The sequence below is a fragment of the Ictalurus furcatus genome, chromosome 21 (assembly GCF_023375685.1).
Source record: "Ictalurus furcatus strain D&B chromosome 21, Billie_1.0, whole genome shotgun sequence".
Taxonomy (NCBI): Eukaryota; Metazoa; Chordata; class Actinopteri; order Siluriformes; family Ictaluridae; genus Ictalurus; species Ictalurus furcatus.
This window is the reverse complement of record NC_071275.1, coordinates 5,819,180-5,844,452: the sequence shown is the minus strand read 5'-3', so window position 1 is coordinate 5,844,452 and position 25,273 is coordinate 5,819,180. Positions and strand designations below refer to the sequence as shown.

At 39.4% G+C, this 25,273-nt stretch overlaps 1 protein-coding gene across 5 annotated transcripts in view; it reads right to left on the bottom strand.

The window, feature by feature from the left end:
* The window catches only part of dock3 (dedicator of cytokinesis 3), a 235,807-nt gene that overhangs the window by 108,769 nt on the left and 101,765 nt on the right, over positions 1-25,273 (bottom strand). Inside the window, exon 1 of one of the 5 annotated variants that reach the window (XM_053652792.1) lies at positions 8,320-9,091. The exons of the other annotated variants lie outside the window; for them this stretch is intronic. The gene's annotated coding sequence lies outside the window, so the exon portion shown is untranslated. Of the gene's footprint in view, positions 1-8,319; positions 9,092-25,273 lie in introns of those variants that run through there. 5 annotated transcript variants of the gene reach the window in all.

Here is a 25,273-nt window from a genome sequence, read left to right as displayed (position 1 = left end):
GTAATGGCTAAACATGTGCGAATATTATTTTCATATAATAAAAATCACTTAACAGTAGACACGCTTTAGTTTTATATTTATCTGTACATTTTCTCATTGAATAGAAGCTTTAAAAAACCCTCCCTGAATCATCACACACCATGGATCTCAATTAAAAAATAAAAAAAATAATCAAAGCTACACTTTTGTCTGCTGTGTTGTTTTTTTTTTTTTTTTTAGTTTAACCTCTTGAAATTTATTGAAATACTCATTTAAATTTGTCCAGAATTAAAAAAAAAAGAAAGAAAGAAAAACCAAAGCTGTGGTTATGATAATTTCTAAATGGGACAGAATTTATCTTGGGAGCACAAACTCTGTCCAAAACGACTGCCTACATAATACACAGGGAGACAATAACAATATTGTGTAAGACGTTCTGACTCAGAGGCTGACATAACATACAGAAAATAACTTGCAGAGATACAAAAAGTAGAGGGATCAAATAGACAAAACAGAAACACTAATTGAAAATGTGACTGGCTGAATTGCAATGAATAATGTGCTTTGGCGATGAAAGGCATATTGATATGTAAATTTCCAAAGCAACGGGAAATGTCGAACAAAGTTTTAAATTGTAGGCGTCCTAATTGCAGGCATGTCTTTCACCGAAAAAGAACACGATTGGAGCAGGGGCAAAAATGATAATGCTATTGGAAGTTCTTTGCCTTTTCTTGCTAGAATTTAAATAAAGTAAATAACAGCTCAGCTTCCTTTCAGTTCAGACCTTCAGGGTGGTTTTCCCGATTGGACAAACTGTTCATGTTTCCACCTGTCATTGCCATTACAACTGAGCCCTCAATATCTGCTACCCATCTGACTAGACCTGCTATCCCAAATGACCAGGTCACTGTGGAACAGCAGACCACACTTTGAAATTATAGGTCTGGCCCCTGGAAGTGACCCCAGTATACTGGCATTTATGCAAAGGCTCAGAGACACGGCTGTGATTGTGTGTGTTTTCTAGCTATGTAGTAGTTGTATGCAGGAAACTGAAAAGTTGTCTGACTATGGTAGGACATACCCATTACCTTGCAACACAAATGATGCTTTGGCATTTTTGAAGAGTCAACTAGAAAAATCTCTTTTGGGGTTTGTCTGTGCTCTGGAAACAGCTTGACAGGTGTTGCTGCTAAGCAGAGAGACTACTCAAAATTTTCACACAAAGCCTGATGCTAAGCAATTTGTCCAACTTGCCATATGAACCAATAGTACACAAGTAAACTTTCTGTCTAGGGGAGAATGATGGCCATCTTCTATAGCCTGTCAATCAGAGCACTAGCTAATAATTGGTCTTATGTATACGGAAGAGTGTAATTAGTGCTCTCCTCAAAATATGTTCAGTTGGCCTAAGACGTTTCATTAACAGAAGCTTGGAAAAATGTGGTGCTCAACAGATATCTTAGAGCAGTGGTCACCAACCATCTTCCTTGAGATCTACCTTCCTGCAGGTTTCATCTCCAACCAAAATCTAACACACCTGTTTTAATTGATCAAGAACTTTTTAAAGCAAAGATTAGATGGTCAGGCGGGTATGATTATGGTTGGAGCTGAAGTCTTCAGGAAGGTAGAACGCCTGGAACAGGGCTGATGATCACTGTCTTAGAGGATGCATGTGTTATCCCTGATCCTCCTCAACTTGTAATTGCTGTGCAATAGAGGAGACTCAACAAGCATTTGATAATTGCCTATGACTAAGGGGGGAATACAGTGGTGTAGAAAAAGAAAGCAATCTACCATGTTGTTACTCTTTAGAAACCTATCTTTGCACCACCTACAAGTAATGAGTTTGTGACATCATTACCCTTATAGCCTATATAGCGGTGTGACTTTCTTATCATAGTATACCATCATACCAGTACACAGTCACACCACTAATCTCAGAGCGCTAGTTATATATATTGATATATTCCCCAAATGTGTTATTTATGGAACTCCCTTAAGTCGCTCCAGTACTTAGATTACAGTAAAGGTATAAGTTACAGCTTCAGTTGTTAGTAATAGAAACCTCCATAAAGAGCAGGCCTTAGAACAGTTCCAGCTAATCGTTCCACTTCAGTTCAGCTAACATTTCCATTTTATTTTCCTAATCAAATGCTGATTAAAATACATACATACATACACTCACATCTCAGGCCAGTATCAACAGCACAGGACAATTATCAGATATTACCAATATTGTTCTGTTATTCCAGTACACAAGAAAAATGCCATGATTTTCATTCAACCACAACACTTCATGACCACTGATGCATCCACTTCCTGGAAAGCCAACTCTGGAGAAGACATATGACCCTCGAGTGGTCGGTGCACCACCAAGATCAATACTCCTTTAATGACATCTATACATCTACCCTTCCTTAAGTAAAGGACTAAACAGACCGAAACCAACTTTTTTTTTTTTTCTGTTCACCCATTAATATTTTGTTAGTTCAGTGAGCTAGAACCTCACATAAGATTTTAACTAAACACATCATGTGTTTGCAATGTCTGATCTTTTCTGTACACTAGGGGTTGAACAAACTAGTCAACTAGTCGACTAATACATTTACTAGTCATCACCGCTGTGGGGCAGTAAGGAGATGCAGGTAGATGGTAAAAGAAGCAGACTAAATTAGTTCGAAAATATTCCAGATTAAATGAAGCCAATTCTACAGTCAACTGCACAAGAATACTCTGGATAAAGATTTTTTTTTAATATTTGTTTTTCTACTCATTCATGATCTGCGATACCTAGACAAAATTACATATCCCAGAATTCAGTGCATAACCACATGTAACTGAAAGTTCTGTATACTGTACTGTGCAATATATAACATTTAACACCTGGTGAATTCGATGGTATAGTGAAATCCATTGTGAGCGGTTCTGTGTTAAAGAGCCCTTTCAGAGCTGCGGGTTGCACATTAGTATCCAATCCCACTAAACTAGTTAGGAAGCAGATCAGCAGCACATGCCAACTCAAAGAAGCTGATCCAGACTCATTTTTGGTTGATAGTGAGGATGGAGTTGAACATGGTGGAAAAACCTGACAGGTGCTGCTATAGACATCCATCCATCATTAAGCTATTTGGAGCTTCTATTCATTGTTGTGTTTCAGAATCAACTATTTTAGCTGAGCTCATCTGCACAAGTGCATTTTAAGAATTCCATCCATCCATTTTCCATACTGCTTATCATACAAAAGGTTGCAGGGAAGCCTGGAGCTTATCCCGGGGAACAAGGTGGGGGACACCCTGGATAGGGTTCCAACCCATTGCAGGGCATAACTGCATACCCATTTACGGGTCCCACCAGTGTAGACAATTTGGAATTGCCAATCGGCCTACAATGCATGTCTTTGGACTGGGGAGGAAACCGGAGTACCTGGGGGAAACCCATGAAGCATGAGGAGAACATGCAAACTCTGCGCAGACAGGGCAGCAGTGGGATTCAAACCCCCAACCCTGGAGGCCCAAGGCAAACATTTTACCCATTCTGAGAATTGGTACATCCTTTTGTCATGAACAGTGTAGCATAAAAAAAGCAATAGCCTTTGTATGGCTGTTCAGAAAAGTGTGGCTTGATGCATTCTTTGCTACACAAATAAAGAGATGTCCTAAAACAGTTTTTGCTTTAACTCAAGCCAAAGACACCACTGTAGCACTCACCCTCTGATGGCATAAGATACTTTTATCTTGTGAGCCAATTACTTACAGTGCTTATAAATAACTCACTAACTCTACCAGACACTATACGACACTGTCCCTTATTGCACTTTTTCCATTGCAATGCAGTTAAGAGAGGAGTACGTGGCTGTTTTGAAGTACCTTTTGCTAGCATCAAACCCTTCAGATAACATTGGTAAAACAGACCTGGCTTCCAATTATTTATTTATTTTACTTTTAACCACCCACTGTCCTGGCTCATTCAAACATATGTGTGGGCAGTGGAGATACTGTGGAGAAAACTGGCTATGGCAGGTAAGTGTTAGCAATAGTGAAGGCGGCCATGATGCCGCTATGCTGGCACAGTGAGTGGGTGATAAGGAGTGAGAGGGAGTGAGTCAGCCCACGATAAAGACACAAAGGAGGACTGAGAGAACAAGAAACAGGGGACACTAGCATGCTAACAAGCTAATATCACAACAGCCCGAGTTTTTCCTGGCCTTGCTTCATTGTGATTTTGTTGCTAGCAGTAGTGCTAACAATCATACTGCTGTTAGCACAGTGAGTGGGTGGAAAGGTGTGAGTCAGCTTCCATGCAGTGGAGAGATTGCAGAATGGATTGAGAGTAAATACAGAAGGACGCATTAACCTGCTACAGTAGTGTGCAAACATTACATTGGCTTAAAGAAACGGATTTCCTGAAATAGGTTGGGTTTTTTTAGTTAACATATTTTTTCTTGACATTTAGAACATTGAAAGTCTCCCTGTCCTTAAATCTAGTCTCCTCCATTTTCCCTATGACACAATGTGTATCCTGCAGTATTAAGTGGTTACGGATAATAGCTGCTATACAAATATTTCCATTTTACATGATTTTAGTCAACAGACTACTTCAGATATTATTTCTAGCTGCTAGGAAAAGTACACGGGTCATTTCCTTCACCGAAAGCTTCATTTGTCAAAAACATTAGCTCTAGCACAGAGGAATTCTACCCTAACCAAGCTTGAAAGGTGCTGTTAATGGCAGGGTCAAAGGTCTAAATTAATCTCAATTTTAAATTAATCTCACTTGTTTGTCATTTTTTTTTTTAGACCTGCACTTTGAACAAATGCCCATTTAATATTTATTTTAATGCAATTCTGGAAGAAAGATTATTCGAAAACTTCGAGAACCTAAATTCAAGTTATTTAAAATTATAAAGCAATATTTTAGAGACCCTGAGGTACGAACTGTCATATTAGGATGTTGTGGTTACCACTTAAAGCTACAGTGGTAGACTGTACACTAATGTTCATATATTTGGTGCCACATCTCTGACATTTATGTATATTTATATTGACATTTACATCAGTGTTGGTTGACACATTCAGGGTGATTCAAGCACCCAATAGTGGCAGCTTGGTGCTGGGCTTTGAACTCCCACCTTTCCATATCCCAAACCCTTAACCATGTAGCCATTAATCCAATTCAGAAGTCAAGCTAGGCAATCTATATTTCAAGACTTTCTGGTATGATGGTGTGCACTAGGAAAGATATACACTCACTGGCCACTTTAACAGCTGCTCATTCATGCGGTTATCCAATCAGCCAATCAGGTTGCAGCAGTGCAACACATAAAATCATGCATATACAGGTCAAGCGCTTCAGTTAATGTTCTCATGAAATAGTTTTGCAGTTTCAGTGAGCATATGCCCACTGTAGCCTCAGATTTCTGTTCTTGGCTGAGTTTCTGAAATACTCAAACCAGCCCATCTGGCACCGATAACCATTCATGTCAATGTCACTGAGATCATATTATTCCCAGTCTGATGTTTAATGTGAACTGAAGCTCTATACCTGTGTATATGCATGCATGATTTTATACATTGCACTGCTACCACATGATTGGCTGATTGGATAATGTCCAGGGATACAGCTGTTCCTGTTAGAGTGGCCGGTGAGTGTGTAACATAGTTCCAATTTGGTGCAATTAAGGAGTTTCAGGAGCAATGCACTACCCATCAAAAGCATCCATCCATCCATCCATCCATGCATTTTCCATACCGGTTATCCTACACAGGGTTGCAGGGAGCCTGGAGCCTATTCCAGAGGACATGGGGCACAAGGCAGGGGACACCCTGGACGGGATGCCAACCCATTGCAGGGCACAATCGCACACACTCATACACTAAGGATAATTTGGAAATGCCAATTAGCCTACAACGCATGTCTTTGGACTAGGGAAGGAAATCAGAGTACCCGGAGAAAACCCCTGAAGCAAATGTTCCTATTTAATAAAATTCCTACTAGGAATTACTTGGTGTGACATAATGAAATCCTTCAAAAGGAAAGACATGCCTAAACAACTGACAAGCAAGCCAAGAGCGACACCAGGGTGGAAACTGAAGAAGCAGCAGCAAGCCTTTATTTGTCACATATACATTACAGAACAGTTAAATTATATTCTTTACATAACCCAGCTGGACAGAAAGCTGGGGTCAGAGCGCAGGGTTATTCATGATACCGCACCCCTGGAGCAGAAAGAGTTAAAGGCATTGCTCAAGTGCCCAACAGTGACAGCTTGATGGTGCTGGGGTTTGAACCGCTGACTTCTGAGCTGCCACTGTTGGGGGAGGAGGCAGCAAAAAACCTTATGAAAAACCAAGACTCTTCCCAGCACCAGAGGTTATCTCAGGGTCACTCTAGCAGTAAAGAGTCTGTATAACATACAACATGAGTTGACTAGATCTTCTATTTCCTGACCTTTAAAACTGGAATCTGATTGGACCAGTTTGTTTATTATTATTATTAAAAAGTAGACCACATAATAAAACTAGTAAAAGGTTAAATAGTGATGCCATATTCATATGGATGAATATGATATGGATGCGTTTGTTCGAATACGTTTTCATTTCTATACTAACAATTCACATAGAAACATTCAAGAGAGAGAAAATAAGAGATGCTATTGGGAGAATAACTGTTTGAAGCTGGTATAACATAAGTGAGAACAGGATCTACTCTGTCGTGCAGATGTTCCATAACAATAAATGGCTAAAAAAGCATAACATTTTGTTCATGAATAAATTAAAAGGTGGTAAAGGTGGAATAAGTCACTTTAGGAAAATAATCCACTTCCCTTTGAGCCGTATCACACCTCGAATAATCATGGATTATTTTCCTGTAACAGCACTGCCCATCTTGTGTTATTCCATACGTAAATCGAGCATATATTATTCTAGTTTTTCTAGCTTCTCCCCTCAGACCCATCAGATGTAGATGAGGCACACAATCACGCACACGTTAACAGAGCTTCATGCTGCCTGACAGGACTGTGTACATATTTGTATATAAACTGCGGGAAGGCGACTGAGCTTTGGGCAGTGTAGGCTAGTAGGAGGATGAATAGTGCGTGATGAAGATCATTATGGTCAATCTGTACTGCAGAAACATGACAGAAATCTACCAAGTGTTCTTCCACAAACACACACTACAATATACCCTTACAAATAGCTGAGATTTGATAACAAACAAAGCATTTAATTATGGCATAAACATCTGTATTCACTTGCATACCTGTAAGTTTGATGAGTTCTCTCTACCTCAAATCCACCAAGAAGAACTTCACAGTGTAATTTTTCAGAGACCAGGTCAGACTCTGACTCTGCTCAAATATTAATGGCTCTTTCTTAGGGTGCTTCCGTATATGACGTATTTAGGCAGTTTAAATTAGTGTATTTATCCCCTTGATGCATTTATTTTGGGCAAACATGAGCGAAACACCAGGTCCGAGTCACCTGCGAGGTTGCAGGATGTGACCAATGAACGAAAGACCTTCCTTCTGACATCAATTTTAAAATATTCAATTACACAGATATAATAATAGTTGAGAAAGCCCCCCCCCCCCCTTACAGTCCTTAGATCGCTTTTGACAGCTCCACAGAGATCTAGTTAAGTCGACAAGTGGCTCTCTCTAAATGCAGCCCTCCGAGGACAACTCTGTTATTTTCCAGTGTTCGGTTTTCACATCCTCTCCACAAATACAGGCTTTACAGTGCCATAGCTATGAATGATGATCTCTACAGAGATCTTGCTGAGCTTAAGCGACAGTGGGATATCTAATTCTGCAGCAAGCAGCTTTCCTGCAGGTCATCTTTGGCACCTCCGGATTTCCACAAACACGATATTGCGTCTTGAAAAAAAAAAAAAACACAAAAAAAAAAAAAAAATAACGCAGAAGGCTCCAAAAGTGCTTAAGTGTTTCTGCAGAGAAGTTTAACATTTGACGAACATACAGAAGCTCTAGAAATACTTTCACCACTGTCCTAACTACAGACTGCAGCTGCTTTCAAGCGCTGTTCTCTGTGAAGAAAGTTATCACAGAGAATGAAAGCAGGATAAATGCACCAAAAACCTTACTGCAGGAGATGCCAGATGGTCGCTAAGGTAACAGGAAAATAACGTCTCTGTGTGTCATTAGCTCATGCTGAGGTCACAACCCTGACATGACGGAAGGCCCTAAACAATCAGGAATACATAATCGTTCATACAGTAAGAGGAAAAAGACCACCAGGCCTTTCAGAATCATCAAAAGAAACACGGACGAGAATGCACAAACCTACATAGGATTCACGGAAAGAAAACAGAGTCACTTACCCATACAGAAGCAAGCGTCTCTTCTCGTTCTGTCCCTCAGCTCCAAATAGGAAGATGTAAACATGAGTGTGACGTGGGAAGCAAATAATAGCCTGTCAAATAGCCTGAGCCCCCTTCCTCTCTGAGCTCCTGCTCTCTTTTTCTAGTCTCAGTCTCGCTTTCTAATGCTCATGCTCTCTCTTTCTCACACTCACACACAGCCACCCACGGAAACAAGGACGCAAAGGATTCCTAAGCAGAGCTCTTAAGGTGCGTCGCATAAATTAATAACCTCACACTTTCATTTATCCTAAACACTTTACAAACAATGCATATGGTACTCTGCTTATCCCGTTCCTGTGCGCTCATCTCTCTCGCTCTATCTCATTCTTTCTCTGTTCACAGAACTCTTCTTTTATCACTCCCTCCCCATGTTCTCTGTGCTATAGTTACCTAACTAACATTGTGTGAAGCTCTCAGCAGCCCACACACACGCACCCTCCCGCGCCGTTTCGTTAAAAGCACCAAGGATGCCATTGGTCCAAGTGGATACCAGTCACATAGCACCAGCTGTGCCATGTCTTGCTCTTCCTTTCAATAATTATGGAAACAATAACACAGGTGTAAGCACAACAAGCATTAGCTAGTACGTGTAGTGGTTGTGAGACACAGGCATATAATGTCACGATAACGATGAAACTTAGCAGCTTCATTTCTTTATCATACTTATCATAACATACATTACTATTAACTACTGTAAATAAACCTACTTTTGATAAAAAGAAAACATTAAAACTAGAATATTTTATTATATTACTGGTGTAAAATACTATAAAATACTGGTGTCTGGTGAGTTAGAATGGCTCAAATGGTTTGAAAAACTCCATCCATCCATCCATCCATCCATCCACAGTGGTGGCTTAACAGTTAAGCCTCTGGGTTGCTGATCAGAAGGTCGGGGGTTCAAGCCCCAGCACTGTCAGGCTGTCAGTATTCAGGCCCTTAAGTGTACCCTTAACCCTCTCTGCTCCAGGGGTGCTGTAACATGGCTGACCCTGTGCTCTGACCCCAGCTTCCTAACAAGTTGGGCTATGCAAAGAAAAGAATTTCGCTGTGCTTTAATGTATATGTGACAAATAAAGGCTTCTTCTTCTTCTTCTTCTATCTATATCCATGCACTCACCATCCAATTTAATAGGAACACCTGTACACCTGTTGGATGTTGGTACCAGATGGGTTGGTTTGAGTATTTCAGAAACTGCTGCTCTCCTGGGAATTCCACACACAACAGTCTCTAGAGTTTACACAGAGTGGTGCGAAAAACAAACAACAGTGAGTGAGTGATAGTTCTGAGGGTGGAAACGCCTTGTTGATGAGAGGGCAGAGGAAAATGGCCAGATTGGTTCGAGCTGCCAGGAAGGGAACAGTAACTCATATAATCACTCTTTACAATTGTGGTGAGCAGAAAAGCATCTCAGCATGCACAAAACATCAGGTTGGGCTACAAGAGCAGAAGACCACATTGGATTCCACTCCTGTCAGCCCAGAACAGGAATCTGAGGCTATCATGCACACAGACTCACTGAAACTAGACAGTTGAAGATTTGAAGTAAATAAATAAATGAATCACTGGGTCTTTTTCCAGTCTTTAACTGTCCAGTTTGGGTGATTCTGTGCCCATGATAGCCTCAGACTCCTGTTCTTGACTGACAGGAGTGGAACCCAATGTGGTCTTCTGATGTTGCAGCTCATCCATCTCAAGGTTTGATGTATTGTGCATTCTGAGATGCTTTTCTGCTCACAACGGTTGTAAAGAGTGTTTATTTGAGTTACTATTGACTTCCTGTCAGCTCAAGCCAGTCTGGTCATACTCCTCTTATTTCTCTCATCAATAAGGCATTTCAGTCTGCAGACCCTCTGCAAACTGATTCACAGGGGATCAGCAGGTTCTGAAATATATACAGAGCTATCGTCATCCTTGAAAAAAAACTTCTTGTTCTTTCCACCTAGAAAAGTGGAGGTTATTATAACAGCCCACATGACTCGACCTGCCGAGGTGTCCTTGGGCAAGACACTGAACCCCAAGATCCTCCCAATGGCAAGTTAGCGCCTTGCATGACAGCTCTGCTACCATTGGTGTGTGAGTGTGTGTGTGCATGGGTGAATGAGAACCAGTGTAAAGCGCTTTGGATAAAAGCGATATATAAGTGCAGACCATTTACCATGCAACAAGAATGTAGGTGTGATCTGCCAGGTGTCCACATACTTTTGGCCATGGTCAGGTGCCCACATACATTGTGGCCATATAATGTATTTGAGCTCAAAATACCACTTATTGCATGTGTTATTTGAATCACTTAATTTTACCCATTTTCATGAATTATCCAGGTGCATTTAAAATTTAGCCAGCCAGTCCATATCACTGAAAGTGTCTGGCAAAATCTACTCAGACCAGTCATAACTTTGCACTTGCATTTAAACTTATAGCAACTTTTACTATGGCTGTCTTTTACTTTACCACAGTTAATGCTATGTCTAAACACAGTCTGCTTCTATAGACTGACTGCCAAGTTGGGGGCTACCTCTGAGTTGACAGGAATTATTGTAATTGTAATTTTTGGATGCAACAGCTAATGTTATTGGATGCAACATGCATGTTAGGCATGTATTTCAGTCTGCCTAACTAGAAACCCATTTGATGCCATGTAAATGCATGTGGTTAAAATCTTATCAGGATACAATCCGAGACTCATCAAAGCATGTGAAAGCTAGTTTTCAGACAAATGAGGATATAGCAGTTCTCACTGATTCGAGCTACTAATGCAAACCAGAAAATATGAAACTGACCTGGTCCCGAACATTCAAGGCACCTGCAATCAGGTACTGAATAATAATTTAATTCAACGTTATGTTACAGTAATGTGTGTAGGCAGTGTTGGTGTTTCATGAGTTTCTCACCTTCTCCCATGTCCATGTAGGCCTCCTAAAACATGCTTCAAGTTGGATTTGCTCATAGGTGTGAATAAGTTTGCAATTGACCAGCATCTCATCCAACCCTGTGCTCACTGTTCCCAGAATAAGCTCTGGATCCACCACAACCCTGACCAGGATAACTGAAAATGATGGATGTTGATACTGTTGTAAACCTCCTATAAATCCAACATGCTTGATTACAGAGCTAAAACAGCTAGAAAAAGTGTCCGTGTCAATTCCACATAGACTGCACTGTAGAATATTATATAATGACCTACTATTATGACAGCTCACCTTCTTTTATGGTTAGCACATAACGTATCATTAGGGGCACTCTCCATATTTACATTTAAAAATATATATCTACCTGATTTCAAAGTGCTTACTGGGCATTCTCCTGGGAGTTTAAACCCAAAGCATGTATGCGTTGCTAATGCATACATTAGAGACATATTGAGACGATGGTTTAAAAACTCAAACAGCCAGACAAAACTCATACCATAGGAGACATGTCTGACACACAGCACAGGTGCACTGGAACAGCCTCAGTGGAATAAAACCAACCTATATGGACCATCTATTGGGGCAGTTAACTGGAGGTCTGAAAATGGGAGGACCCTTGATGGGCTGAAGAAACTGATTTATACTTTTCCTAAAAATAATAATGCTGCTGACATGAACCCAAACCAAAAGCATTTTCTTTGGAAGAATGAGACTCATAAGAGATGCACTGTCCAATCCAACACATAAACAGAGTACATAGCTGATTAATTGAGGGTCTTGTTCAAGAGCTCTTTGGTATCCTTGGGTTTTGAACTTCTTCTAGACATTAGCATATGTTCATTTATTCATTCATTCATCTTTAGCAAGTGCTTTATCCTTGGCAGGGTCATGGTGGATCCAGAGCCTCTCCTGGGAATAGTGAGGGAAAGTGTGATAAAGGAATACACATTAGATGAGACACCAGTCCATTGCAGGATATCATGCTTACGATTTTATAATTTTATATCAGAGGGTATAAGATCCTCTTACACATTCACCTTCGTAGCTTCATGTGTCTTGGCTAATTGTCTACATTTGAGGTAAGCAGGAAATATGTACATTATTCAAGTTACCACTAACCCCAGCTGTTATCAGTGCGATAATGGTAACTAGTTCCCATCACCCATGTTATAATATCCAAGTAATTTACCACTTTATACACGGCAGCCCAGACACACACTCATGAGCCTCCAAAGAGACTGCAGTACTCAACACATTATGTAGGCCAGATCAATGGAAGTCAATACATAGAAAGTCAGTAGAGAGAAATGTGGAGGGAAATGGGAGCATGACCATTCATTAAGACCATCAGCTGAAGATCAATAGCAAGAGTCAGTCATTGGCATAGCTAAAAAAGCTAATATGAAGGTCGGGGCTAACTCTTGCTAGTTTTATTAAATGTTAAATGTGAGTGTAGGGTCCTACTAGGGTCAGCGTATTGAAGATGTCTTGTAAGACCTCCTAAGTACAGTTTGCAAAAAAAAAAAGAAAAAAAAGTTTCTGGTTTTGTTTGTTTGCCCTTTATTGAATAAGTTGTCTGCACTTGCATCCGCCTTCGCCTCCAATTCGTGACGTACTGAACAATTTGACGCAGTACAAGGCAAGTGTATAAGGGGAATATGCAAATGTGTATGGGGAAAACATTATAAAATGCTGGTATATAAAACTGGTAACTTACTTGTTAACCTCGTAACTTCAAAGCAAAACTGAAGAACTGCAAACACACATCATGTCTTGGTTAATCACAATTACATTGAGGGTAAGGTGTAAATTTGATTCAAATTTTATTCGAAAACTTGCGTGGATTCAGATGCATAAACCTAATGAGCACACAGTGGTGTGATGTAACTGACTGTAGTATTTCAGGCAAATGTGTCAGAGGTGGTGATTCATCAGTCCTGCTCTATTGGACTCTCCAGAACCGAAGCGCAACCTTCTTATAGCGCATCGCATCCACCCCGGTGGCAGCCATACTCACTGTATGCTCACATTGATGTGTGGTAGAAATAAATAAGCATACTTATATATTATGACCACACAAAGAGTCTCTCGCAAAAAAATAAAATAAATCAAAACAAGCAATAATTGTGTATAAAAAATCTCTGAAATAATGTAGAGAGTTTATTATGCTGGACATTAAAGGAATACTCCTGTGTGCTTCAATCTAATCTCTATAACAGGCGTATCCAACTAAAATTTCCAAGCTTTAAAAAAAAAAAAAAAAAAAAAAAAAGGTCCAGTTACATAAAATTCCTTGCTTACAAAGGTTTGGATAACGAATGAATGATGGTAACAATTACTTTTAAATGCTTCACCATCAGTGATTAGTTTATTGCTTGGTTTTGATTAGTATTTGTGCTTTATGTTACAGCTTTTGACTAGCACCATGGACTCTCGCTATCAGCCCAGAGAGGGTAAATAATGACCTCTAGCCCTGCAGATAGTCTCTGGTCCGATGGGCTTCAGAGATTGTTTAAGTGGCAACAAGGGATCTATTACACTGTGCAAAACCAAAGTTGGTGAACTATAGCGCGTGTTATTTTTTAATAATTTTTTCAGGGTTTTTTTTTTTCAAATCTTGTTTTAGCCCAGGCTGCGGCCTGCCAGGTGATGACCCCTGCTCTATACAATGCATATATGTAGTAGGGGTAAGATAGGGGTAGCAATTTCGCTAACTGCATCTTTTTAGTGCTCCAAATTTCCTTAACTGTATCCCCGTTCGTATTCTCATTAAACCATAAGTGGGAATGGCCGGAACAGAAGTTTATATATTTTTTAAATTAAATATGAACCCTACTCCTACAACTGCAAGCAGGTTCGTATCTGATCACCCATATGAAAGTAAATACCGTGTGCGTCTCAACCAGATGCCATGTGTGGGCTACCGTTCTTATTCGCATCAATATGTGTAGATTTCTTTTCCGGTCTATAGAACACTATCGGTTCATCCCAAATAATGTATTGGTATTTGGTTACGTCCTTAATCTATAGCTAGGAAATAATTTCAAAACATTGTACTGAAAGAATAAAATAACATACAAAAATCCCCTTAATATTGAGGAAGTCTAAAGGTGTATTCACACATACAGCGACTCGCAGTGACCGGAGACTATTCATTTTCAATGAGAGCTGACGTCGTCCACTAACATGAGTAACAGCAATCATTGGCGACTAGATGTGGGCATGTTCAGCGACTTTGAACGTTGAGAAAAGTTTCACTTTATGCAAATATGGAGCGACTTGGTGCAGCGACTACCAATGCGAGTGAAGATAGTAGAGCACACATGATCCGTAGCCACCCATGCTCACTAGCAGAAGCAGCGCCATTGCAGCAGTAGCCAATTATCTTAGCTTAGGATCTTATCGGGTTTAAAGCAAAAATAATAATATTAATACAAGAAATAATAATGAAACACACTCACTTTTTGTTGCAATCAAGCAAAATCCTAGTGTAGCTCCTATCTTGGGTGAAGTGTCTGGCTTGTCGCTGCTTCTGCGCCTGGGTACGAGCAGCACCAAGCCGGACACTTCACCCAGCAAACACAGAGGCCGTGGCCGAAGAGCTGCGGTCCAGCTCCCAGTCACCATCGAACATATAGTGACTGACACCCTGATGGTGATGTTCACTTACTGAGTTAAGGAGCTACACCAGGATTTTGCTCAACTGGAAGAAAAAGCGAGTGTGTTTCATTATTATTATTTTGCTTTAAACGTGCTAAGACCATAAGCTAAGCTAAGCTAACTGGCGCTTGCGCTTTTGCTGCACATAGATGGCCACAATGGCAAAGAGCACACACTGCTTCTCCTTCATCTCCTAGGATATGATGCATATATACACTGGTGAATTTCATACAAGATCGCTCTCCCTTCCAGAATGTTTCATTTTAGCAGCAAGAAAACAGGTTTGTTATCAAAAGCGGAATGCTAGTTGTGCCACACATTGAATAAGTTCTGAGCCATGTTTTCCAGTTCTATGTTTCCCATTGTTTCTGGTATACTGTACTTTCTAGATCCTCACGTGTCTTCTTGAGTATGGATTATCCTTGTCTGTTTCCAGTTCCCTGGTGGATTAGTGGCTAGCATAAGGTGCTCTCATTGCCACGGCCCAGGGTCTATTCCTGGTCAGTGAACCAGCCGCAGCCACTGGAGGTTTGCACAAGCCAGTACACTCGTAGTGCTGGTCCCAAGCCATGAAAATTGGGAGGGTTGCTTCAGGAAGGACATCCGTTGTAAAATTTGTTCCAGAATCAATATGCGGATGGGTGATGTGCCGATGTGACAACTCCGAAATGGGAAGAGCTGAAAGAGGGGCAGGGAGGATTACCCTTGTCTGTTTCTATGTATATATTTACTGACCACTTCTATAGACTCTTGCTATGATTTGTGCATTAGTGGATAAAAAAAACATGCTGAGTATACACACTTGTGTCCTGCCGCTCTAGACATATTATAGTAACTACCTAATCCTAAGACCTTTCCTGTGGAATGGATTTAGCTTTCCATTCACGTACAAATAATACAGAAACATATTTTTAATGTTTACTGAGAGAATTCAACAACTGCCCTTAGACATCAATTATAAGTGAATTTAAAGTAAACTGGATTTGGGTTCTTCTTTTTTTTTTTTTTTTAGTACAAGGAAACAGGTTGAAATTCTCATCTGTGGTCATCACATACACACTACAGGTATAAAACACAGCAGATAAAGATTTGATTGAAAAACACTGACATATCCTTTAATGATTTCCAACGATATCCACCGACTCATCAGCAAAAGGTTCCTGTTATAATTATGGCATATGAAATAAGTGTTTAGCTTTGATCACTGATCTCCGCATTCAAACTATATTGGATCTTTTGTCATTCAGTATTAAGTGTGTCGACATACTGGCTAGAAATGAGTCACTGTAGGGGAGACTGAGGCATAAATTACATACAAAAGGGAATGCTCTTCTCAGATGGAAGCTTGGAAAGAGAAGAGGTGAGGTTAAAACAGGATTATGGGACAGTAGGGTGAGAAAATGACGACGATTATTAGTGCACCATGTAGACGACAGAAGGTCAAACATAGCCTCACCCTGTTTATTTTGTGCAAATCGTATTAAAAATCGCAAAACTAGGATTAAAAATTGTCTTCAATCATCAGTGTAAACATTTCTGCCCATTTCTGTTTAATTCTATATGAGCATGCACCGTGCTATTGGCAAAGTCTTGGATTCATAAATTTTAGAAGTCTAAAATTCATTGATATTACACACACACACACACACACACACAGTGTCAATCCTGGCTATGATGCAGTCTAACAAGTCATCGCTAGGCATCTCCTTTTGGCTCACAGTGCTGGACAGCCAAATTTTACCACTGACTATAGAGCAACTAGTTGCTTAGCAACCTTTCCAAGCACTGCAGAGTGATGCAGGAGAATACTCCGATACCACACAGATCCGAACAAAACTCTGAGCTACAGACAGGATTTCTAGCAACATCTACCTAGTCGGAATAAGCACTCTGAAATAATGGATTCACATGCCTACACAAGATACCTAGTTTCATAACTCAAGGATACACAAGTATTTTTATATGGAATGGAAAAATAGGATTTAGGGGGGTGTGTGTGTGTGTTTGTGTGTGTGTGTGTGTGTGCGCGTGTGCGTGTGTGTGTGCGCGTGTGTGTGAGCGCGTGTGTGTGTGTGGGGGGGGGGGGGGGGAGTGCGACTGCAGGGACTGCTCAATATTATATCATTTATTAACAGAACCAAGGAAAGTTAAAATTAAAAGTGGTGTGTGTGTATCTATCTATCTATCTATCGATCTATCTTCCTGCCTGCCTGTCTGTCTGTCTGACTGCTTTTTGATATGTTTGTCTCCATATCTGTCTGTATATTGATCTGTCTGGCTATCTGTCTCCTTATCTGTACATCTGTGTCCACGTAGCTTTCTGCCTGTCTGTCTGCATGTCTATCTGTCTCCTTATCTGTCCGTGTGTCAGTCAGTCAGTTTGTCCATCACCGTATCTGTGCAGTCACCTGTCTGTCTATCACTCAGTCTGTCTATGTCCTTATGTCTATTTGCTTGTCTCCATATCTATTTATCTGTATGTCTGTCTCCTTACTGATATTTTCCGGCTCCTTATCTGTATGTCTGTCTACATATGTACCTGCCTGTCGATCTGTCTCCTTCTCTGTCTTTAGGTCAGTGAGTAGCTGTGTCTATCTATCACCGTATCTGTGCAACCACCTGTCTGTCTGTCTGTCTGTATATCTGTATATGTATCTTTCTGTCTCTTGAACCCTCTATTAGTCCATCTGCCAGTCTGTCTATCTGTCTGTCTTCTTATCTGCCTGTCTGCCCATCTTTCTCCTTATCTATCTATCTGCCTGCATGTCTATCATCCATCCATCCATCCATCCATGCATCTATCCATCCAACCCTCTGTATATCTGCGTATGTATCCATCTATTGCTCTGTCTATCTACCCATCTGTCTGTCTGTTTATCTGTCTAGAAGCATTTACATGTTGTTGTGTAATGACATGCTGCAGTAGAAGAAGAGCCACTACAGTGGAAAATAGCAGGGTATTGATGATGTTCATAAAGCAGGCTGCTTGACTGTAACATCGTCATTGAGCACAACAATTCTCTCGGAAGCACTAAAGACAAACTCACTTGTCACGGAACGACATTGTGCCTGGGGAAATGGACAATACGCCGAGTCAGAGGACATGCTGTGCCACGTCAGGCTCGTTTCAGTTCGGCTGAGTGAGATGATTGGATGCTCGTCAGTTTGGAACAGTAGGAAGCACTACTCTCTCCTTTTTACCAGGCGCTCCCCACTGTGGCTGCTTAGAGAATTCTGCTTAAGCACTGTGGTAAAGCGGTGGAGAGGGGACAGAGGAGTGTGGAGGAGGAGTGGAGGAAGGGAAGGGGAGGAAGTGGTGGCAGAATGAGTGTAACTATATACATGCTGAATTGATTGTAAGCTTTATCTTTCACTTCCTTTCAGTATTAGGTTTTCAGCCGACTTGGTGTTGAAGGGGGCATCTATCACATCAGCTGTACTGGTTTTAAGAAACAGTAATAAAATACCATTTCTGGTACTTTATATTCATGCATCCATCCATCCAGCCATCCATCCATCTAGCACTGAGCAATATGTTCAGCCTTTATCCAGTGCCAGTAACTGTCACAGTAACTGTACCATTAGACCTTTTTTCCATAAATTTGGCAATAGTAAAACCATTTTGCACCAAACACCAACTGTTTTTCTGTTGTGAATCAAAACAGAACCTGGCGGAAGGGCACATCACTCTGACCATCACATTAACCCCAGAATGCATAAAGTGGGTCAAATTGACCCAGCAGGGTGTGATTTCTGAACTATTTGCAATAAAAGCATTTATTTTATACATTCCATGCAAGCCTTAAGAAACTTGCTCTTTCTTAAAACTCAGTGGATTTCTCTGAGCTATTGTATGCATTCGTATAGGTTTTCCTTTTTTTTTTTGTTTGGTTTATGCATTCTATGGTAAAATGATCTTCATGTACTTGATAAATGCTTGCCACATTTAAAACTCTGTCTATGTATTTGGATAATCTGATTTGCTCTAAACACTTTAATAATAACAACATTCAATGCTGTTGTTTGTCCATTTCAGAGTATCTGGGGGTCTAAACCAGATAACATTTGACATATCGAGTCGAGGTCATCATAATGGCCTGGAGCCTTAGAAACAACACTGCATGAGATGAGCCCACGCTCTTCACAACTACATTTATACTAACAGGCAAACAGAAACTCCGAGACTAAAGCCTTATCCTCCAGTTAATGACTGTCCTTAATATTGTGAAGCATCATTATACAGGTTGGCTAACGTGTAAAAATCACAGGGCATGCTGTGATAAGAAAACAATCGACAACAGAGTGGTGTGATAAAGGTGCAAGGTGGGAAAATTCACCCAGGATGGGGTGCCAATCCTTCACAGGGCACCACTCACACACATTCACACATATGGGCCTGAAGACCGTCAAGGAAACTCACACTGACACAGGAAGAACATGCGAACCTCCATACAGACAGTAACGTGAGCTCATGATTGAAGATGTGCTAGGAGCTGTGAGGCAGCAGTGTTACCCACTGTGCCACTTTGCATCCCAAGTTAGCTTGTCATGGTACTGCTGTAAAGTACAATGGTGTCTGTCCTGAAGACAGAAACCTTATATATATATATATATATATATATATATATATATAAAAAAAAGAGAACCCACGTCACACCCCTCTTCATCTCCCTCCACTGGCTTCCTGTAGCTGCCCGCATCAAGGTCAAGGCCTTGATGCTCACCTACAAGACCTTGTCAGGAACAGAACCCTCCTACCTCAACTCTCTCCTGAAGGCCTACGTTCCCTCACGCAATCTGCGATCGATTAACGACCGACGTTTAGCAGTTCCAACTCAGCGTGGCGCAAGGTCCCTTTCCAGAACCTTCACGCTAACTGTTCCTCAGTGGTGGAATGCACTTCCAATCTCAATCCGGACCGCAGAATCTCTCACCATCTTCAAAAAACAGCTAAAGACCCACCTCTTCCGTGAACACCTAACCAACTCATAAAAAATAAAAAATAAATAAATAAAAAGCGTCTGCTAAGTGTGAATAAATATCAATGTTATATATATATATATATATATATATATATATATATATATATATATATATATATATATATATATATATATATATAGATAGATAGATAGATAGATAGATAGATGATTGCATGTGTTTCTTTGCTAAGTAACATAAGTCATAGTGTTACATTACCAGTTACTGTAGAAATGATAATATATTAGAACTAGCACATTAAAATGCATCAATCTGAGATTTGCCTATTGTCCGAGCTGTGCCTTTTAAGAAAATGAACTCTTTCTGACTAATCAGATTTGAGAATTCAACATCTCTGTATTATAATATAAGTTCTCAACATTTTTGGCATCTTAAAATCCATATTGTAATGGGTGATCAATCCAGGGGTGATCTACAGTATATGTATGATCAGAGAGGAAAGCATCACCCTGTGAAATATATCTGGATGGAAACTGTCTTTGCAAACTGATGCAATCGTGTCCTGTTGGAGTAAAAAATATACAGTAAGTGGCTTGTGGCAGACATTCGACCCCTTCGAGAGTTTCTGCTGAAATCGAGCTGCAATAGCATTGATTCCAGTTAGCCATGACATGATCCTTTTTTTTATTATTATTATATGGAAGGTACTGTATAAGTTTTTTTTTTATCCGTATATAAAGATACAGTGGGGGAAATATGGAGCCTTGAGGCACTGAATTGGTAAATGGTGCACTTATATAGCGCTTTTATCCAAAGCACTTTACACTGTGTCTCATTCACCCATTCACACACACTCACAGAGCTGCCATGCAAGGCGTTAACTTGCCATCGGGAGCAACTTGGGGTTCAGTGTCTTACCCAAGGACACTTTGGTATGTTGAGTCATGTGGGCCGGGAATCGAACCGCCAACCCTACGATTAGTGGACAACCCGCTCTACCACCTGAGCCACAGCAGCCCCTAAATAAAGTGCGACCAGTGTAACGAGAGCAATGTCACTACAAAAACAAGTGCAGCACTATATAAGAAATATACAGGACAGTACATGCAACGGCAAAGTAAAACTAGCTACACACAACAGGGGTGGCATTGGGATAAATTCAGCAGTACTACAATGCAAAGCAAAGCAGACACTGGACACTATCTAGCAAATTATAAAGAATAAAGTAAGTCCTTAATGTCAAAAGTCAAAATCTCAGGAAGGGCTTCTTCTTCGCTCCTTCCCCATCCTGCTTATTGTGAGGAGGAACATTGAGTTTATAAGCCTAATTCCTGACCAAAGTCCAACTTTGTCACAAGGCAGACTTTTTGTTATGGCCTTATTTGGGTTATCTGGATTACCTCTAGGCAAAAACAGAGCTCCTAAAGACTGAAAGCAAACGGAAAATGACAACTATTTTGGATTTTTTTAAAAATATTCCAATATTTCTGGTATATATACAGTACTGTGCAAAAGTTTTGAATACTAATTTTGTCTTAGATGTTTATTTTATGACTTCTGCATTACTGAGTCAGTAAAAGAACTTTAGACTTTCCAAACCTATGTTTCTAACCATAAACATTCTGCCAATAAACAAAGTAACATATTATGTAATAGACACCTTTTCAGACAAAAAAAAAAAAAGATGTAAACATGACGGACAAATCTCTAGAAGACATTTTCTTAAAAAAAAATAAAATGCAGATTTTTTAAAAATGCTTAGAAACATACCAGTCAATATTCTCATAAAACCTGAGACAATTGAGGCAAAGGCTTGTCACAGCAAATACTGACTTTGTTTAGTTTAGTGCTGTTTACTGCTCTTTATGGAATTTAATTTTTTGTTTTTATGTCGAAAACATTTTAGAAGATATTTGGAGAGAAAAATTGTTTTATTTGAAAAAGAAGACAAGAGTAGTCCTAATGATTTTTCATATTTGTTAGAAAAAAACTTTGTTTTATTATGTTTTGAGTGGAAAGTTTTAATTATTTTTTATGGGTGCCAATAATTCTGCAGGGCACTGTATTACTATGTGATAATATACTATTGTGTCCTCTGCTTTCATTTTATCATCAAAGTAATAATTTGTTAGGAATCCTACCAAATTAAATGTACTTAATTTTCCCCTCACTAAAATGTGGTAGATCAGTCAAGACATGCTTCCTTATTTAGTTTTGGACTGGAGCTGTGAGGCTCACGTAGCTAACAAGGAACAGACAGTGATATGTGCAAACATTTACAATCCATTATGTCAAAGACAGAAAGGCAATACCACTTGAAAGACACATTGTCCTGGCTTTGTAGTATCTGTCCACTGCAATGTGTTACTCCTCAGAATAAACTAAGCACATATTCGATGATTTCTGTACAGCGAGCATGGAGGTCCTGATCAAGAACTTTATAAAATAAAGCATTAAGAGGGGGTTTTGGTTGTTCAGTGTGGCCTGGAAAGATAGATCTATTTACAATGAACGTAAAATATTATGTATTCTATGTTTGCCAATTCTATGCTAAAAACCTTGCTACACTATATGGCCACAAGAATGTGGGCCATACCACATACTTGGCCAATACCTGACCATCACACCTATATGTGAGTCTTCCCCATACTGTTGCCACTATGTTCTTGTTGAACATCAGTGCCCAAGCTCTTGCGCTCTTGTGGGTAAATGAGCTCAAATTGCCATAGCAACATCCCCAAATCTAGTGGAAAGCCTTCCCAGAAGAGTGGAGGCTGTTATAGCAGCAAGATATGTGTGTGTATATGTATGTATGTATGTATATATATATATATATATACACACACACACACATACACACACACATACATATACACACACATATATATATATATATATTTTCAAAATAACTTATTATTATTATTAATAGTAGTAGTAGTGTTCATAATAAGAAGAAGAGGAACAACAACAACAACAACAGTAATAATAATAATAGCTATATTTTTTAGAGTTACAAGCGGTAAATGGAATCACTCACTGATTTTATTTGAGTGTATTAACACCTGATTTCATCATATCATCCTGATATAAAACATACTGTGATGAAATAATCGTATTTGTAAATGACCAGGGTCTAAATACTGGCAACTCAGTTCATAGAGCTTTGGAGTGAACTTTTGGTACCTTCTGTAACCCGTGGGTGTTCTTCTCTAGCGAACTACATCTTCATTGTCAATGCTTCTCTCATCACAAAATAAATCTCTGTTAGCAGGCTATGGAGAAAAAAAAAAAAACCCTTTGTTAACATTTGTGACAGCTGACCTCTCACCTTGGAAAGGGTCATCTTGACGAAAACACCTAGAGGCGTTTTTTTAACGCCTAAACACCTACTGTAAACATAACGCTGAGGCCAGGCAGAGGTGGATACATCGGTGAGTGAATCAAGTGGTGCATACTACAACCTGACAATCTCCGGCTACGCTAATTACACACTTCATGCAACTGTAGTCACAAACCACGAGGCTGACTTACCATAAACATTAGCTACACCTCTTTTAAATAGAATATAACAATAAATTACAAGGAGATAACAATACATTACACGGAGAAGGTGATTTTTAATTATATTAGGACTACAGGTATCTGGGCAAATCATAAATACATTAGTTAGCTCACTGAATAAAGCTCATGTGCTAACATAATGTGGTACATTTTTGAAAGCTAAATAGTTTGTTAAATAGTTATTTAAATGAAATAATACAAATACAGCCTCCATGCTACTGAGCTTACTTATCCAGAGCACAACTATGCTTCGTTTGGAGCTGAGGCTATAACTAACAAGTAGTGATGGGTCATTAACGAACCCGGGATATGACTCGGGAATATGTCTCAGAGAGTGATTCATTCAAACAAACATTCAAACAAAAATTATTTCGTTTGTTTATAATGTGAAAACCCATAGGCTCTGTACAGGAAATGGAAATGATAAGTTCACCTCCTGAGTCTCTCCTCCAGTCAGAGTCACTTGTTCACTTGTCATGTGACGTGACAGCCACATATATTCTGTACTGGATGCAGAAGTTCATTCATAATTCTCAACCTTCCTTACAATCAATCATGTATTTAGGTTTTATTTTTACTTTTACAATTACACAACACGTTTCTGGTATCAAAAACTTAATTTCTTACCATTTTATAAATTTGTGAATTTCTGTCATGATGGTTCTTTGCTACAACATTGAATCTGGTAATAAAGAGTTAGTTAATGCTTTACTTTATCTATGTGATGGGGAAAATTACGTCAATAAAGCAAGATACCTGTTTACGGTGGATTTACTTTGATGTTCTTTCAGAAAATATCATTATAATACAAACAGTATGAGAAAAATGTAATAAATAAATAAATAAATAAATACAACATTACATTAGGATTATTGACTGTAAGATACTGAGCCGAGTAGCGGTCAGGTGACAAAAGAATGAACGACTCGGACCAGAAGACCCAGCTGAGTGGTGAATTAATCAGTTCTGTTTTGCATAATTTGTCCTTGGCTGCATTATCATTTTTCCTTTTACAGAATATGATCAAATTTTGCATAAGTGTTGAGGGAATTTTGCTATTAAAAATGTAACTTTTTAAAATTTATTTAATTATGCTCAAATGAACGAAAGGAACGAATTGACTTGAATAAAGATTTGTTCATTTTCAAGTCAGTAAAGTGGGAAGTCTATATACACTGTATAAAGTTACTCAATGATTGAACACAGATAAGATGTGATGATTTAAACATACAGTTTACCCAATGCTTAACTAGAGGCTATACAGTATGGTAGCTTCTCTTACTTGTCAATAATATTACCGTTGTAGTTCCAGAATGTGTGTGAAAAGGGGGGAAATGTAAGCCCTTTATTTTTAGCCTTGTAATTAAATATCTAATAAAATACATGTGATAACAGCAGGTAATGGTGGGTTTTAGTATTAGCCTTGCTCTGTCTGTGGCCCATTTAAAAACAATGGCTACCTTTGCAGTTCTGCCCATTTTTCCTGCTTGCTAAGACTTTAAATGTATCGGATCTGACCTGTCTGACCTGAACATTCTCTGTAATAACCTAAAAGCTTTGTGCTTCCGTGTAAATGAAAGTGCCAATGTAGAGGACGCACGTTAGCAGAACATGTACAAAGCTCTGCCATGCTGAAATGAAGATATGAAATAAAAAAAACAATAAGATTTCTTGTTATTTTGCATCATGGTTTACACATGAAACATGAGTTGAGGAACAAAGTAACATGAAAAAAATGTATGCTGTGGCTTCCAATTATAGATGTCACAAAGCGTTGGATGTCTCGAAGAAGTGCACAGAAAGTCATAGCCATAGCATTTCTTCAAGGCTTCCATGC